The sequence below is a fragment of the Bacillus rossius genome, chromosome 18, assembly GCF_032445375.1.
Source record: "Bacillus rossius redtenbacheri isolate Brsri chromosome 18, Brsri_v3, whole genome shotgun sequence".
Taxonomy (NCBI): domain Eukaryota; kingdom Metazoa; phylum Arthropoda; class Insecta; order Phasmatodea; family Bacillidae; genus Bacillus; species Bacillus rossius.
In genome coordinates this window covers 26,749,406-26,764,128 of record NC_086345.1, presented here as the reverse complement: position 1 = coordinate 26,764,128, position 14,723 = coordinate 26,749,406, and the positions used below count along the sequence as shown (strand labels likewise).

Here is a 14,723-nt window from a genome sequence, read left to right as displayed (position 1 = left end):
GCTTCTGCTATTGGTTCACTGTTAATATGTAGGACTCTTGGTCCAATTAGAGACCATCAGTCAAAAAAGGTATCCAACCACAAGTTACCCACTTGAGACGCCTCAAAATTCAGCACCCAATGAACAGGCGCCGTTTGCCCAAGTAGGCGGAGGATCGTGGAGTCTATCCTGGAGGTCATTGAACTCGCGTATTTTTTTCAGGTCTCTACCAATAGGCCTTGTATTAGGCCCTTGTTGATCCGCCTCACCGCGCTGGTAGGTCGGTCGGCAGCCGAGGCCGGGAGTATCTGCATATAACGGGGCCGACAGGGGGAGGGGGGGCGGTGTTCGGGTCAGCGGCTCGCCGCGTGGGCAAGGCCTGTGACGTCACACGGGGGGCAGCACCACGTGACACCGCGGAGACGGTTGGCAAGGACAACACGTTCCCCCGGCCCCCGCGCCTGCTGGACCGCCGCTGGTACACTCGCCCGCTCCGAACTTGAGCGCTCAACCAACATTGGAGCGGCATTTTTTTTTCTTTTTTTTTCGTGATTTTCCGACCAGCTGTGTTTCGCGTAGGAACACTGCCCCTTGCTAATAGCTAGAGACCTGAAAAAATTCGCGGGTTCATTACGTGCCATGCTAACATTCAAAAAATAATTACACCTTAGTGCTGCTTCTGCCATTGGTTCACTGTTAATCTGTTGGACTGAGGGCCAATTAGAGACCCTCACTCGTAGAAGTGTCGAATCACAGGCCACCCAGCAGTCGTGAACGACTCACAAATCAGCAGCCAATGAACAGTTGGCATTTGCCCGAGTGTGTATGAGGATATTGGAGTCTATCCTAAAGGTCGTTGAACCCGCGAATTTTTCCGGTCTCTTCTAATAGTGTCTAAATGTTAGCCAGAGGAATCTTAAACAGATTACAGCCGTCAACTAAATAAGTACCAAGTCACAGGCAACTCATACGAGTAGAAATATGAAAAAAAAAAATCGGGGATTTATTTCGCGACAGGATAGAATTCAAACATTCGTATCTTTGGACTGGTACTGCTATGGGCTCATAGTTTGTCTGTTGGCACCTTTTGGCCGATGGGAGACTGTCAACAAAAGAGGCTTCAAATCACAGGCCACCCTATCGAGACATCTTACAAGTCAGCTGCCAATGAACGGGCGGCATTTTTCCTTGGGTAAGAAGAGGATTGTGGAAGCTAGCCTAGATGGCACTGAACTCGCGAAATTTTCCAGTCCCTACATGTCGAACTTTTAGTGACTCAAAAACGGATGAAAATAAAATTTAGAAACTCGAGTCCAATCCAAGGATTGGTGGCAGCAGAATCGGCATGTTCGGATAAACTGTACCCAGTGATCGTGAAGCTGATAATTCTGCTGTGACCCCACGGTATGATAAAATGGAGAAATTCAGGATTGGCGTTGCAAAAGTAGACACGCGCCTGAAAGAAACTAATCCCCAAAATCACGAAAACACAGATGATGCTTAAGTGTTTTTAGCTTTAATCTACTCTCGGAACCTCTTCGCGAAAAATGCATGCCTCATATTTAGAGCCACGGAATTTTCGCGCATTCATTTAGTCGCAAGCTAGAATGCAAACCTCCACACTGTCGCACTGTGTTCATGATTGGACCGCAGTTATCTGGACACGCCCCTCTACGACCGTGAGCCAACGATGTCCAGCTAGGAGAGAAGTAAGCGAATCAGGTAGTGCCAATCAACAAGGATAAAAATGTTCTCGCTAAGAAATCAACCAATGGGAAAGTAAACATGGGTCGAGCACACCTATAACTTTGAATTCTATCCTGAGGCCAGAGGAATCCGCGAAATTTCCGGGACTCTACTCATATTTACAACTATTGTTTCGCAGATTTATTCCTCATATCTGTAGCTGTTATATTTCGCAAGATCTCTTCATTCCAGACTCGACTCAACTTGCCATGGTTTGACCCGCGACGCGAGGCACACATCTATATCTGCTTCAAGTCTAACTTGTCTAGACAATGAGCACGCGGAATTGTAGTGCCTCTGAAATATCGCCGAGGAACCGGAAGTATCAAAAGGACCGAGAACCGTGTCCGCATCCGCCGGAAGTCAAAGATTTTCACAATTTGCTTAGAACGGCGTAGACTGTTAGAAATTACAGTGAATTTGAGGAATTTTCTAGGAAGATTTCACCTGAAATAAAAGCAGAGTTCTTCGTATTTTCAGGATGTATAAATAGGGGCAGGCATTTTTCGCGAAAATATCTGAACATTTATTATACTGCATCAAGGCATACCCGCACCTGTGGTTTCTTCCTTGTGATTGGCGGCCGTCTGCGAGAGAAGTCGTTGCCATGCTTGACCGAGCCACTCAGGACGCATTTGCTTCCACACTGAATCACTGTGATTGGTGTTTGTTACAATCGATATGTACCTGGGAGAAACTCGCCCAATCACGAAACACAGACGATGCTATAGTGTTTTAACTTTCATCTAGTCTCGAAATCTTTTCGCGAAGTCTGCATGCCTCTATGTACAAGTCTTCACAGAAACAACGCCTATTTGCGACAACCAAGATTTTTTTCTTTTAGGTATAAACAAGGTAAACACACACGCTGAATAAATAATTGAGGTTTTTTTTAGTAGTCTTAACCAGTTTTTTTAAAATGTTTTGCTTATATACCAAGATTATTCTTGTGGATTCATTTTCAAAGTATCTGAACTTAGAAAAATTAGATCTATGAAGATAACGATAAATTAACGAAGGTTCCTGGTTGCAAACAATGTTGTTTTTTTTCTTCGTAAATTTAAGGTAGGCAAATTTCTAACAGTGTACAAAAATTTAATTAAAAGATTTGTTTAGATTCTTGTCACGTGATAGTTTTTTGCACGGATGATTATTTTATCCGAGCAATCAGTGCTGTTTTATCCGGGGATACTGTTCCAAATAAGTGGTCAGGCTCCCAAACACGAAAAAAATATGAAAGAAAAAAAACGAAATTTGGCGTGGGAAAAAAGGTTTCCAACATTTATAATTACTGGTTCGTGTAAGCTCGTCCATTCAGGACGAGGTTCTACCAGCCAGTGTGTAATCCACGAGCATAACATAATCGAGAGAAAATAGCCGTGTCACGCCTTGGACTGGGTACACTCGTGTACAGAAAATGTGAGTGGTCTGCAGGACCAAAAAAAATCTATCTTATAAAATATCAGTCGATGGGCAAAATCTTCAGCCACTTACAAATGCTGGCTGTGGCAAACTTTAAAATAAGAGTGGTATTAAAAAAATAACCAAGGTAACTCATGAAGGTATTTGTGGGTGATATCCCTTGATTATTATTTGATAGGCTAATATATAGAGACCGGAAAAATTCGCGGGTTTATGACCTTTAGGATAGGCTCCAATATCCTTTACACACTCGGGCAAATGCCAACTGTTCATTGGCTGTTGACTTGTGAGTCGTCACGACTGGGTGGCCTGTGATTCGACACTTCTATGAGTGAGGGTCTCTAATTGGCCCTCAGTCCTCCAGATTAACAGTGGACCAATGGCAGAAGCAGCACTAAGATATAATTATTTGAATTTTAGCATAGCACGTAATGGACCCGCGAATTTTTCAGGTCTCTAACTATGAGTTGTACAGATGTTTTTCAACTTAATTTTCGTCGTGAATGCAACCGAAGTTGGTCGAGTCGAACAGAGACCCAGCCTGTACGGGATCTAACGCTCGTACGTAAGTAGGCGCGCCCGTTGTTTTTTCTTCTCGTCTTTCTTCTTCTCTTCTTCACGGTGTCTTGCCAGCACACGCTCTCAGCCCGGAAAACGTGCGGAAGAGAAAATTGGAGCAGCGTGGGTGGCTGGGAGAGAGTGGTGGGCGGGGCTAGGCGAGCGGTCACGAACACACGCCAATCGTGCGTTCCGCTAAACCTCGGCCACTCACGCGTCCAGATGATGCATCCCCCCTCCCCATCCCCCCCTATTCCCGAACAGAAGGTCGGACTGAATCACCACGCCGCTCTCGTGATTCATAATAACCACGGCACGAAGTGCGACGGGTTGTTTAGGCGAAGATTGCTGTGCAGTCGACTTTACCGTCAATTCGGTCGATTCCAAAAAGAAAAAAAGAAAAATAATTTTTTTTGTCCATGTTATACTTACAGGTAGAGACCCGGAAAATTTTCGCGGATTCTTCTGGCCTCAGGATAGAATTCAAAGGTGTGCTCGACCCATGTTCACTTTCCCATTGGTTGATTTCTTAGCGAGAGCATGTTTATCCTTGTTAATCGGCACTACTCGATTCGCTTACTTCTCTCCTAGCTGGGCATAATTGGCTCACGGTGCTAGAGGGGGCGTGTTCAAGTAACTGCGGGCCAATCATGAACACAGTGCGAGAGTGTGAAGGTTTGCATTCTAGCTTGCGACTAAATCAATCCGCGAAATTTCCGTGTCTCTAACCATTTCGCTTCTTCCGCTTTTGGTTCACTGTTAATATGTAGTGACTCTTTACCAATTAGAGACCGTCAGTCAAAGAAGCATCCAATCACAAGTTACCCACTTGAGACACATTCGAAAATTCAGTACCCAATGAACGGGCGCCGTTTGCCCAAGTAGGCGGAGGATCGTGGAGTCTATCCTGAAGGTCATTGAACTCGCGAATTTTTCCGGTCTCTACTTACAGGTTATACTTATGGCCATGAAATTTTTCGCGGAAATTATTTTCAAGACCAGCTGTCTTTGTTAAAACTCTGTAGCATTTTCTGCGTTTCGTGATTGGCTGGGTTTATTCCAGGCGCATGTCTACTGTCAACGCACCAATCACATCCATCCAGTGCGGATGTAAACTCGTCCTGAATGGCCCGGCCAGACAGGGCGATGTCTTCTCTCGCAGACGGCCGCCAATCACAAGGAAGAAACTGTTGATGCGAATATATCTTGTTGCAGTCTAATAGGCGTTCATTTTTATTCGCGAAAAATGCCTGCCCCTAGGTACATCTATTTGAATTTTAGCATATCACGAAATGAGTCCGCGAATATTTCCGGTCTCTACGAATAATCAATATAAATAAAATAATAAAATCACCGGAGTTCTCGCGTCAGGAATTTCTCCGCAGAGACGCGACCCCGGGAGATAAGGAGATATCGCGACGGATTACTTCCTCGTGCCCGACGCGAATAGTGATGGGAAGAGGGGGGGGGGGGAAGAACGACAAAGAGACTGCCTTGCCCGTCAGACCGCAAAAATTTAAAAGTCACGCATCGTCCACCGACTAGCGGGTTCGCGACGATAAAAAAAAGAGAGAACTATACTTCTTGGCGGCACATCTCGCGTAGCTGTGCCTGGCGACATGTTCCGGTTCTTTTTTTTTTTTGTCTCCAAAACGGACCGCTAGCGGTACAGCATCCCAGCCGCGACTGTTACGGCGGTGCGTAAGATGAGAGAAAACCGCAAGACCGCAGTTGTCCTTCCTGTCGGAGGCTGTTGATCTTCCTTCCGACTGCGCGCGCCGGATCACAAGAATTGGACACATTTTCCGTTGTTCTTATTCTTTCGCGAGGACGTCACTCGAGACTTCAGACTAGAGGCTTTATAGGTAGGGACACTTGTATTTCGCGATTTCATTTAATGTCAAGGTATTTCACAAAAACCTGTTAAGTAAAACATGCAACATATTTTTTTTTACGTGACAAAGTCTAATAAATCGATGAAAGCCGGCTGCACGCACGAAAATGTGTCCCGTTACGCACATTTTCCCGTTACGCTGTGTCCCGTTACGCTCATTGTACGCTTGCGCCGCATCTATCTCTCTTCCACTCGATTGGAACAACCATCGATTTGACTTTTTCCAGGCACATTAAACTTGAAACACTCCCATCGTTTCCTACTTTTCCTATCATCGTCCTATCCTTAACAGAATAACACAGATTGGAAGAAGTTAAATAGCAAACATGCATAAAAGTTATAGTTAAAATAATCTCTTCGTTAAAGTAATAAACATATTTGAATTAATGAGTGCAAATAAAAGTAAATTTATCAATTAAATTGTAGATTTCATTTCACTCCTTCTATGTATCCATACAAAATAGTGATAATTCAATAAAAAATGATTCTATTTTATTCATAAAAGTATGCAATCATTTCATCACTGTTTTGTTATGGCGTTGTCACTTTAAACTATCGTCCGTAAACCGACTTTACAGACAACCAATTTTGTTTTTCTCTCTGGAGTACAGTCCCTATTAATGGATTACCTTGAAGGCAATTTACATCAATATTTGACTAAGTTTTCGCTGAATACATTCCCTTTACAGTTTCTGATCAACCAGGGGATGATTTGTGGACACCATATTAAAGCTCGAAGTTCGCAATGTAGCGTGCCAGCAACTAGCGGAAAAGCTTAAATTACGTTTGCGAGTTAATAAATTGTAGCATAAAACCGGCTGGGTTTTTTTTTTTTTTTTTTTTTTGCCGAGCAACACGCTTGTCATATCTGTCCGGATTTTTCCTTTCTTCTTTTATGCTATGATTTACCAGACTCAATACGAGAGTTATTCCGTCGTGGAAAGATAATGATCTTTTTTTTTTTTCACCCCGGTTATTTATCGATCCATTACACGCTAAACGACTTTGATTTTAATTGGACCACGCTACCGCGTTTGAACTCGCATTCCAGGCGCACCTGGCAAAAAGGGAGATCGGTAAACTTCCAGAGAGATAAACGTTGGTGTAATTTTTTTTTTCGAAGGAAACTAAATGAAAAATAAAATGTACCGAATTAAAACGTTACAACTAGAGGCACGATTTTTCTGCGGATTTATCGAGCAGCAATGTAGACTTGAAACTTGAAACACATAAACAAATGATTCACGTTTCTGATTAGACTACAGTGCTCTTGAAAAACTCTTGTCGGCCATCAGCCAGTTATAAAACAAGGAGAAGCAGCGGTTACCCTCCACATCATCAACCAGTAAACGCTTAAATTAAGCTTGATTATGTACCTAAATTTTTTTAAACAATTATTTAAATTCTTTTTGTGCCAAGGCCAGCAAACTAAAAAAAAAAGTAACAATACAATTTTTTTTCCTCTGAACTGATATTCTTTTACGTATCTGTCTTTCATTGCTAGTTACCTACGATTTAAAAAAAACAAATCTAGGTATTCTTGCAAGAGGTCTATTTATTTTACTATATAATTAAGCTACAGTTAAAGAAAAAACATTAAAACAACTATTTCTTCTGTAGTAAAGATTTCCTAAACGACTATACTCTGTTCTCCTAAGAAGATAACTGTTGAATAAATTATATATTTATTGGTCATTTGATGCATTCTGTTTACTTTTTCTTTAAAGTTACTGAAATTGATGAGTAATTTCTACCCAAAAAGTTATGCACCAGAATCATCATATATTTTTTTTTAAACAAATGATTATCTTTGAGCTTTTAGTGTGTCCTGTAGATCTGTTCTGAAAAAAAAAAGACTGGGGCGTTTAATGGTTCTGGTGTGACAACTGGCGAATCAGTTCCGCGTAACGGTAAGTCTGGCGCGGGGAAATTCTACTATTTTTAGTAAAAAAAAAAAAAAATAGTTTTTTTTAGGTGGTCGCGAAATTCTTCTGTAATTGCTCTTCGGGCGAAGCTGACCGTTACACGTACGACTGGGCGAGAACTCGTTACCACGAATACGGTCGACTTCGAGGATCGCGAGCTCGCTTTCAAGGTCACTAAACCCGATCAAGCAAATATAAATTCTTTCCCCTGGTCAAACTAATCATAGATTACGCTGAGTTAGTTTCACTACACAGAAGAAAAAAAACATCTCAACCCCCCCCCCCCCCCCCCGCCCCCGTACTTTTACAAAAGATTTCTTTGGAAACCAGTTGGCCAAGATATATATATATATATATATATATATATATATATATATATAGTAACTTTGTAACGACAAATGGCTAGGGTAATTTTTGCATGTACTGAAACACATTTTTTTTTCTCGAGATAAAAGTGAATATTCCTTACGAAAATCGGCGCACAATTTTATGCTTTAATTGAGGTTTCATTCAGGCATAATTTTTTTTAAACCATGTTCAATATGTGCGCAGTTAAGGGGCCCGCCTACTCGGTCACACACACGGTGCGCAGAGCTTCAGGAAAAGCAATGCGATTTGAAAACTACTCAAAATATCCGAGTGGAGTCTGTTTACGAAAAACATTTAAGGGTTCGCTGAGGACCGAAAATTATTTTTGATTTCGGATTAAGTTTTTAAACGGTATTTTTAGAAGACTTAAAGTGGCTAAAACGCGTGTTTTCAGAGTAATTTTTAGGTGTAAAACAACCGATACAGATTCTTCAAAGCACTTAAGGGGACATGCATTACACCTTTATCTTCATTTCTCCGCCGTATGATGTTACGGTCACCGCTCAGATTTCACAGTTATCCTGTGACGACGAGAAGACTAAAAGTACTTTTCGGCCCTCAACGAACTCTTAAATGCTATTCGTAAATAGGCCCCACTTGAGTAGTTTTGAAATCGCGTTGTTTTTCCTGAAGCTCTGCACACCGTATGTGTGCCCAGGTAGGCGGGCCCCTTAACGGCGTGTATGAAGCCACTGGCCTGGAAGATTGTGCACGCACGGGCCTTAAGAACAAGCCGTTAAGCCCCTGGTTGTTTATGCCACAGCTGAGGAGCGAGCGTGCGTTGGCCGTAGGCTTCCGAACCTCTTGGAGCTCATAAACCCCAGAGACAAGGTACAGCATCCTGTCCCGGACTGCCGTAAAGTAAAAAAAAAAAAATAATAATTTTGTCTGTAAAGTCGGTTTACGGACGATAATTTTTCGTGATTTCGTGATAACGTCATAAGAAAACATTGATGAAAAATTGCATACTTTTTAATTTTCAAATATTATTTACAGTTTTTGTAACTTTAATTTAAATAATTTGTTTAAATATAATCACGAACAATTAGTTATAGAAATAAACTGAAATAAAATCAATGTCAATAAATTGTTAATTTGAAATGACAAAATTGGACAAATAAATAAAAAGAATTAAATTGCTGCTTTTAAAAAGCCCTCCTTTACCTGTTTGATATTATAGAAGATTTTTTTTTCGCACGGTGATTAGCCGGTTCTTGCACGCTCGGCTCAGGCGGAACGTGACAATGAGTCATGCTTTTTTCGTGCGTGCAGCCGGCGTTCATCGGTTTATAAGACGTTACCACGGCAAAAAATAAATAAAGAGGCGTTCAGTTTTTAAGTCAGTGTTTATGCAGCAGCAGGTTTAAGCCGACGGTACCTCTACCATTATAGAGGATGCTCCCAACATTTTTTGGATACCGGCAATTAACAAAAAAAAAAAAAAAAAAAATTACGCGAGTCTTTTAGTAATCGCCAGAGATGCGTTAACATCTAACAACTGTAACGAGCAAATTCACGTGTTCTCATGTCACAAATACACTTGTAACACGAAACTTGGACACAAAATTGAACGCAGAATTCTTTATAATAATTCCGGGTGTGATAAATATACGCAAATTGTGTTTCCAACCAAATTTCTGCGCGCAAATCACACGTAGTTTTTACGCTGCACAAGAAATTTCTTAGACTAATGAATCATTTTATAAGCATACCGAAATTTTTAGACGGTTCCGATTATAGCAAATAAGATTTTAAATATACTAGACCCCTGCTTTGAACCTTAAGTTCGACAAAGATTTTATTTTGTAAATACTGCCCATTATGTTAAAATCCTTCAAAAAGGTAATTCCTTAAAGTTTCCCCTTTGGCTTTGTGAACTTAGGTTCGCGCCATTCGCTACAGATGGCAGCACCGTGGTTGTTACACATTTCCGTTCCACGCGACTTCCGTTCCATTCACGAAATCATTCCCACAAATGCTGTACATATACCGAGACCTAAGATGTTACACATCAAAAGTGTAAATTGAATTTTTGTTTTGGACATTAGTTACTAAACCTTTTTTTCTAAGAGTGCAAGAAGAGTGTCGTAAACTCTATATATATATTTTTTTTTGTTGGGAAAAGCATAAATAAATAGATTAATTTCTACAAAGATGTACATAGAAACTAGAACATCGGAACATATTATTATAAACGTACTGCTTATCCCATCAATCTAGTTCATAAGGTCTGTAGGCAAATTTCAAAGGATGGTTTATGCTGGTGCAAGAAAAGGATAACATTTTCACATTGATTGCTTTGTGACGTTACAAGAAATATCTTACACCATAACGTGGTAACTTCCTGGAAGACGAATAAGCCACTTTTACTGTTAATTATTATTTTTTCTAGTGCTCATTGTGTTTACGATTTTTTTTTTTTCGTCATGGGAACACATGCCACAATGCTTTAAATTTGCTAGGTGCATACACATTAGGTGAATAAATTACATATCCCGGCAATAATAGCATATATCTCTTAGTAGCTAACTCCACATGCCAAATCCAGGTAGCTAACATATAGTCTGAAGCTGGGAAAGGCTGGCGAATAGCTAAACAAATGACAATACATTTTTCTGAATCGTTTTTATTTAAAATTAAGTGTCACCTTTCCAGTAGTGATTTTCATGATGTTGTAAATCCTGCGCCTTGTGCGACAGGCTAATTATAATTTTTTCTCCGGCTCATAAGACCAATATAATTTGTTTGTTTATCAAGAGGGATTTTTTTTGTAACGAGTACTCTGCTAGTTGGTAAAGGTTTTGTCTATGCATTTCAGGTTGTTTTTTTTAAAGAAGTCTACTGCAAACTCACTGACTGCACTAAGCGTCGTTGCACTATAACAACTACGAGCTGGCCCGTAGCGGTGGAATTTTAGGGAAAAGTCTTTTTAAAGTTATTTTTGATTGGGTAGAAATATTTATGTAAAATTACAGATATTTGTTAATTTGTACCTTTTCATGTAGACAACTGACTCATTACTAAATTGTGTTCGCAGTGATACTGGGTTCTTATTCTTACCCGGGAATTCCTGCAACAGCGACAGTGACAGTGACAGCGCCCGTTAAAGCGACAGCGACGTGACAGTGACATAGACCGCGACAGCGAAAGCTTCAGCGACAGCAACCGCGACCGCGACAGTGGCAACGACCGTGACAGTGACTGTGACAGCGACCGCGACAGCGAAAGCGACCGTGACTGCGACAGAGACATCGTCAGTGACAGCGACAGCAACCACGACAGCGACAGTGACAGCGATCTTGACAGCGACATCGACTGCGACAGCGACAGCAAATGCAACAGCGACAGCAACAGCGACAAAAATAGCGACAGCGACCGCAACCGGGACAGCGACCGTGACAGGGACAGCAACTGTGACCGAGACGGTGACAGCGAAAGCGACAACAGTAACTACGACAGCGATAGCATTCGCGACAGTCACCGCGACAGCGAAAGCAAAAGCTACAGTGACAGTGACAGCGTCCGAGACAGCGACGACAGGGACCGCAACAGCGACCGTGACACCGACAGTGACAGCGACCTCGTCCGCGACAGCGACAGTGATTGCGACATTGACCGCGACAGCACAAGCGTTAGCTACAGCAACAACGACAGCGACAGCGACCGAGACAGCGACAGCAACAGTAGCCGCGACAGCGACCGTGACAGCAACTGTGACAGCGACCGCGACAGCAACCGCAACAGCGACAGCGACCGTGACAGCGATAGTGACAGTGACAGCGACAGCGACAGCGACAGATACAGCGACCGTGACAGCGATAGTGACAGTGACAGCGACAGCGACAGCGACAGATACAGCGACCGTGACAGCGATAGTGACAGTGACAGCGACAGCGACAGCGACAGATACAGCGACAGCGACTGTGACCGTGTCAGCAACAGCAACCGTGATAGCGACAGCGACAGAGACATCGATAGCGAAATTGACCGCGACAGCAAAAGCGAAAGCTACTGCGACCATGACAGCGACAGCAACCACAAAGGGGACCGTGACAGCGACCGCGTCCGCGACAGCGACCGCGACATTGACTGTGACAGCGACCGCGACAGCGACAGCGACCGCAACAGCGACAGCGACTGTGAACGAGACAGTTACAGCAACCGTGACAGCGACAGTGACTGAAACAGCGACTGCGAAAACGACTGCGACAGTGACTGCGACAACAACAGTGATAGCGACAGCGACAGCAACCGCGACTGTGACCTCGACAGCGACAATGACCGTGACAGCAAACGCGACCGATACAGCGACCGCGACAGTGACAGCAACAGCGACAACAACAGCGACAGCAACAGCGACCGCGACAGCCAAGGGTCAGCGACAGGGTCAGCGACAGCTACAGTGACAGCGACAACGAAAAGTGACAGCGACCGTGACAGCGACAGCGACCGTGTCAGCGACATTTGTCCTCGTAACACTCGTCCGTGACGTCATCGGTCACTTCCGTATTTTCCTCCGAAAACATTATAGACAAACAATCCGCTTTCTTAATATGCATAATAGTGACATTAAAATGCGTTAATCGCATAATCCAACTACTTATCTGCCCTAACGGTCTCCATTTTAGCAACCAACTTAAGGTCTGGTTGTCCGTTTCGACTTCAAAGTTCACGGGTTCTAAATACTTGCTGAATTTTTCCATGCCTACCTGACGTGCTTAACATTACTTTACATACACAGAATATATATTTACGTTCGTTAACATTGAATAGGCTGCTAGCGTAGGTTGCCGGTGATTTAGTATCTACAGCTTCTGTCTGGAAAAAAAAATTCACTATCGAAATTTGGCAATGTTAAAACTGGCGGTGTAGTTAGAGCACGTTTGAGAGAATTTAAACGCCTTTTCGTGTTTGTCCGCCCAGTCAAATTCTACCCTCTTACTCTTCAATTGACTTCGAAGGTCTGTCGGGTCGTTACCACAACGCCGAAATACCACAACGCCGAAAAATGTTTTTGCGGGGAAGGGGGGCCACAGGAGCAAAATTAAAAACAACTGAATGAATTTGTGTGCCAACCTTACCTAACGTAACCTTTGTGGCAGTCCTGCAATGACATTTTTCGGCGTTAATGTATTTCGGCGTTGTGGTAATTCGGCGTTGTGGTACACAGCAGTTTTCTAGCTGTCGGCGTTGTGGTCAATTTTGACATTCGCCGTTATGGTATTCGGCGTTTTTGTACGTTCGGCGTTGTGGTATTTCGGTGTTGTGGTGCGTACCCGTGTAAAAGTAACGAAAAAAAGCGTACCCGTATGTATTCGTAGTAAAACTATAACAATTAGTACTAGTTACTATCGTATCGTTACGTTACTCGTTACTTCTGATACCGCATAGCATGCTATGTTATGTTGCAGCAACGAATCGAGTCGTATTGCGTACACGTACAGTATGACGTCGCGTAAATAATAAAAAAATAGAATATAAACCATTAACAATATTTGATAATTAACAGTTTATGTTAACCAAGAAACAATTAAATCTCATTAGAGCGGCTTTAATATGTTATCTCTTTTAAGATAAGCGCAAAAAAACGTGATAATACGCGATAATAAAAAACAAAAAACATACATAAGTATTTCTAATTTGTAAAAAACACTTTCTTACGTTGTTTCTGTTCCAATCTCAAACTTTGTCTACACACACAATACCTTTACTAATCAGTAAAAAAAAAAAACTTGGACGACGAATTAACCAAATTATAATTTACTTAATAAACAAACATCGTTCTTTGTAACGTAAATTCATCGAATGTGCGCGCGCATGCGTAAAACATACGAAAAATGGGAGTAGCGAAATGCAGCCGTGTGTTAACGTTTCGTTACTCGTTACTAGATGGCGCAGCCGTTACTCAGTACCGAATACATACGGTTCGCTACAGCTCTAGCGCGTACAGCGCACCTGGAGGGACGCCGGCGAACTTCGTGAGTCTAATTACGGTGATTTTTCACAATCAAAACCATTTAACAACACAACCGAGCACCGAACAGAAAATAAAAATCAGGGCATAGGATTGGTTAAAAATATAAGAAAAATACAATAGTGAAAATGCCCGAATTTAAGAATTAAAGAACGGTAAAAATTAAATAAATAAATTGTTCAAATAAAATAAATATTTAAATGATTATGGTCTCTCATTGTTCAAGAGTGCTGTAAATTGAATTAATTAAGAATTGTTATTGTAAAATAAGAATGAGTCAGTACTCAAGTCTAGATCGCGCACAGTTCTAAATTACGAAATAAGTTTGTGTAGGTTAGAATTAGTTCGAGGGCCGTTAGTCGGAGCAGTACATACTCTCACGAAATGGCCGCCGCGGCAGTTGGCCACACTGAGCACTCTCTACTCAAACATCAACCCATGGTTGCTTGTTTACATTAACAAGCGAAAAATGTACATTTGTTTTAAGCAGGTTTTGATACAAATTACTGATGTAAAAGACTCACATTCATTTGCAGAAGTAAATTTGATGTCCAGGATCCATCTCACACACAAAACGAGGCCGAGAGCGATAAAATACCACCAAAAACACCGATTCGCGCGCGAGCCGATTCCATAGACACAATCTTTAGGTGATTATTTTTATAACATCTCTGCTCGGACCACCGCGCATGCGCCAAACCCGGGAGGGGAGGCTAGAAGCAAAGCACATCACAACAATGGGGAAGGGAAAAGGAGGGAGGGAGAGGCCGTTGACGCTGTTTGAAAGAAGCGGGACCTGACCGCTGCAACTCCAATTTTTTTTTTTTTTTTTAATAGAATAAATTGTCTATTATTG

General features: G+C 42.1%; 1 long non-coding RNA gene across 1 annotated transcript in view; it reads right to left on the bottom strand.

Moving 5' to 3' along the window:
• LOC134541094 (uncharacterized) overlaps positions 1-14,522 on the bottom strand; it is a 79,723-nt gene extending 65,201 nt beyond the window's left edge. Inside the window, exon 1 of the long non-coding RNA XR_010076547.1 lies at positions 14,392-14,522. This is a non-coding gene — a long non-coding RNA (uncharacterized LOC134541094). The remainder of the gene's footprint in view (positions 1-14,391) is intronic.
• Between the last annotated feature and the right edge of the window lie 201 nt (positions 14,523-14,723).